Source organism: Euphorbia lathyris, chromosome 5, assembly GCF_963576675.1.
Source record: "Euphorbia lathyris chromosome 5, ddEupLath1.1, whole genome shotgun sequence".
Taxonomy (NCBI): Eukaryota; Viridiplantae; Streptophyta; class Magnoliopsida; order Malpighiales; family Euphorbiaceae; genus Euphorbia; species Euphorbia lathyris.
The window spans coordinates 72,353,186-72,357,848 of NC_088914.1; positions in this window are offsets into that span (position 1 = coordinate 72,353,186).

The following is a 4,663-nucleotide window of genomic DNA, read 5'->3' on the forward strand; positions in this document are numbered from 1 at the left end:
GGAAGTTCCAAAAAATTTCAAATTTTTAATTCCTCTTTCAAAATTAGTAACCCTTGCCTTACTGCATTTTCCCAAATATAGTGAGAACTTGAGCCTAAGATTGCATCTATGGTATGCATTGATTCTTTTCTGAGTGGGCCAGCGCTCGCTATCTTTAGGGAGAATTTGCCTTGGTGCCCTGTTGAAATGGTGATTGGTTCTGACTCTCATAGGAGGAAAAAGGCATTTAGTTACCCTCTCCGCTACACAAAAAGACACCTATGCTTTGCACTCTAATGATTAGGATAACCAAGTTGAGCCATGATATGTTCTTTCTGAAAAAAACCACGAATGATAGCCCTCTCCCTTCACTTAAAACTCTAAAACACCCTGAGTTCTGTCTTATGCTTCGAAAAGCCAATCGTTTAAAATAGAATCACGTGCTTAAGTTATGCAAAAATAAGCGGTTGAGCAAATATTGCTTAGGAAAAGACTGAAAGGACTTGGGAATATAATGTGGGGAGGAAGGAACCTTAATGAAATAACAAAAAGAGTACTGGGTTATGAGGAAACAGGTTGTGTAGATAAGCAAAAATGATGAATAACAGTAATCAATGTAGGCCGTGTGGGTTAAATAAATTGCAAAAAGACAGAGTTCATACACTAAAATAGCCTTTCACTGTCAAACCTGAACCTAAGCCTAACATTACAACCTTTATAAAGTCCTTTGGACTATGTCTGGAGGAACTTTGACCTTTAGATTCGGGACCAATAGGCAAACTCGCACCCTAAGGGTGTGGTGTCTGTGCTGAGGAGTGAAATCGCATTCTTTTTCCTATGGTAAGTAAATTCCATTCGAGAGTGAGTGAGTTATTCCATTCCTTAGTGAGGCGTGTCTGGCAAGTAGGTAACTCCTTATGAAAGAGGAAGTCTAAATTTTAAGATTTAAGGAAGTTCTCGACCAAAAAAAGACACAATGTTTAAGACAAGCTTTAACTCTTCCTTGAAATCTTAGCATGCATCTGTTCATTTTCCTAATTGCACCATACAATCTTTGTTTCCCTCTTCACTCTCTGAAACAAATTTCATTCCTAACTCTTCTTCTGATTCCTTCTTACAATTTGTTGCTTGAGGACAAGCAAAGGTTCAATTTGGGGGTATTTGTTAGGCATGAAATTGACTAAGTTTAACTTGATATTTATAAGGGATTTGGGTGTTATTTATGCTATAGTGAAAATAATAAGGACTGATTAATGTCTTTATGCAGATTAGTAAAGATAAATGCTAAACACGCTGGAAACAGCTTGTTTCGCTACGGCCAAAGAGGAGTGGAGCCTTTCTTATGTCCAGCGGTCAAACGCCGGATTATTCAATGACGGATAGCGACAGATCAGAGGTGGCAGAGGCAGAGACAGAGCAGCAGGTGGAAAAGTAGAGGTGACATTACCTAAAGAAGCATGATGACATGAAGTATCAACCCTTGAGTGTTCAAGGGTCAAAGGATCTTTAATCATTTCAGTTTATTTTGTTTTAGTTTTTAGTTGACTTATTTTCTGGAAGGGTACGAAGGTTGTACCAATTTTGCCCCTGTCTTTCTCCTTTAAGTAGGCGTAGCAAAGGAAAGATAGGGAGTTCGGAACTTTTAGTAATTTTGAGAAGTAGAATAGTTGTCGGTAGAAAGAAAGAAAAGAGAGCTCGAATGGAGTCTCTTAAAGTTCCAAGAACTACCGATTACTCACTGCTCAATATGAGTGAGTAGTCTATTTTGAATGGGCACGGCCAGGCCGAGCCGGTAATGTAAGTTTTACATCGTTTTTAATGAATATTTAGTATTTTGCCAATGCTGTGCTTGATCTCATGCCTCGGCATTTATGCATGTGTTTGATGGATGATAGGACACTGCTTACATCTTCACTGATATCTCTATTAATCTCCCAACCTCGAAGATGACCAGTTAGATGGTTGTGTCAAGGGTTTTCTTAATCAGAAATGCAGTTTTGTTCTTAATGCAAGAAAGAACGTATCTTTAGGACACTAAAGGTTCTAGTAAATCTTAGGAGCTTGAGAACACACGAAAGTTGACTCAAGCTCACATTAAAACTGATACTTTGGCATCATTGGCATTATCCTGTATTCATTGGAATGTTGTAAGGCTTAGCACAACCTGTTCGGCAGTGTCGAGCCTGTTCTATTTTCTAAATCATTACCAAGTTATTTTATTTCTTACTGCGTCAGTCTTCTTGCATCCTTCATAACCAACATCACACAATCAAATTAAAAGGGAGAAACATGTTTGACCCACACGCTGTTTAGCAACAATTTCTGATATACATTTGAATCTCAATCCCTGTGGAGACGATACTTAACTTATCACTTTATTACTTGTATCTAGTGCACTTGCTAGAGTCTCATACCAGGACAACAAGTTTTTGGCGCCGTTGCCGGGGATTGAAAGCAACAAACTTTATCTGAAATTTCTGTGAAACAGGGTGTTTTTAATCCATTTGCTAAGGCATGCAGGAAAAAAAGAAGTTCTTAACTTGTTTATGCGTAGAGCTGGACCTCCTGTTTTTCCTATCGATCTCGAGTTAGAGAGAACGTGTAGACGAAACAGAGCGGGAGCCCGACATGCTAGACAGAGAGAAAGACAAAGAGAGAGAAGAATGGCTGGAAGGGTACCACCCGAACAACCAGTTCAACCAAACCAAGAAGAAGAAGGAGAGAATAATAACCCTCCTATTATGCGAAAGGAAATCTATTATCGAGAGAAAAGTCATATCAAATGGCTAAATGATGGAGACCGTAACACGACATTCTTTCACCGCATTGCTTCTACGAGGAAAGCTTCCTCTGATATCACGGCTTTACAAATCGATGGTGAACTGGTTACCGACTCAAAAGCTATCACATGACACATTACAGATTTCTATGCAAAATTTTTTGCCAATGAGGCCGTGGAGCTTCGTGATTTTGCCCCAGTTTATGCGGTCATCCCTAGAATGGTCACTGATGCGGATAATTCTCTATTAACAGATTGTCCATGTAAGTCTGAAGTTAGAGCAGCGGTGTTTGGCATGGATAAGAACAGCGCGCCGGGATCGGATGGCTTCACGAGCTGCTTCTTACAGAATTACTGGGATATTGTTGGGTCGAATACTTTCAACATGGTCAGCGCTTTTTTCAGCACAGGGATCATGCTACCTGGACTTAATTCTAGCATTATGGCACTAATTCCAAAGTCAAGAGATGCAATTACTGTCGATCAGTTCAGACCAATTGCAATGAGCAATTTCGGGTACAAAATTGTTGCTAAGATCCTGGCAGCCCGTCTATCCAAAGTTGCAGCTCAGATTGTCTCGACAAATCAGTTTGGGTTCATCCTGGGTCGGAATATACATCAATGCATAGCAATTGCTTCAGAAGGAACAAATATGTTAAAAAAGAGCTGTTTTGGCGGAACCATGGCAATGAAGATTGATATTCGTAAGGCATTCGACACGCTCAACTAGGATTTCCTTTTGACAGTCTTGAATGTATTTGGGTTTTCACAGAAATTTCAATCCTGGATCCTTAATTTGCTCTCCTCAGCGCGGATTTCGGTTCAGACCGGCACCTTAAATAACTCATACTTCAGCTGCTCCAGAGGAGTTCGCCAGGGAGATCCCTTGTCGCCCATTCTTTTTGGAATTGCTGAGGATTTCCTCAGCCGTTGGCTTTTACGACTGACAGGTACTGGTCGGCTAAGACCTATGGCTTACACAAGAGACTTTGCTTTTCCTACGCACCTCCTATATGCAGATGATGTTTTGTTGTTCGGCGCTGCGCTGTGGACAAACATGGTGACGATCCGGAATGCCTTTGCACTGTATAACTCTATTTCGGGGCAGCAGATCAACTGGCAAAAATCTGAGGTTTATTTTGGATCTTCAGTTACAAATTGCAGATGTTCAGTTCTTGTTGGGGATATCGGAATTGGTATCGGGAAATTGCCCTTTAAATACCTAGGAATCCCTTTGTTATAGGGGAGCCTGAAAGCTAATGCTCTGTGCGGTTTAATGGACAAAATTCTCTCGGGATTCACAAAGTGGAAAGGTACGAGCCTATCAATGGCGGGGCGGGTGGCTTTAGTGAATTCTGTTATTACAGGCTCTTTCATCCACTCTTTTATCATATATAAATGGCCAAGGGCATTGCTGTCCCACATGGAGAGATCCATGTGGAATTTCATCTGGACCGGCTCCATGGACAGTCGGAAACTAATAATGGTACCCTGGCACAACTGTTGTCGCTCGTTTAAGGAAGGGGGATTGGGGATAAAAAAATTGGAAGTCCTAAATACAGCGCTTTTAGGGAAAACCGCGTGGGGGATCCTGAAGGATGATTCTCTTTGCTATAATTTGCTCCGCTCTAGATTTTTGGACACATCCGGAAGGCCAAAAAGATGTCTCACTAACTCTACAGTTTGGGGGTCGACAAAACGGGTTTTTGCAACCTTGGTAAAACACTACTTTTGGTGGATTGGCCAACGATCTTCTTTGAATTTCTGGTTTGGTCAATAGATTATGCCTTCTGTAATGGAAGAACTACAGTCTATGGGTGAGACTCTTAGTGATGATGTGGATCCGGCTGACACTGTGGAGAGGTTCCTGGATGGGGATGATTGGAACCTACCTGAGCTGCATGA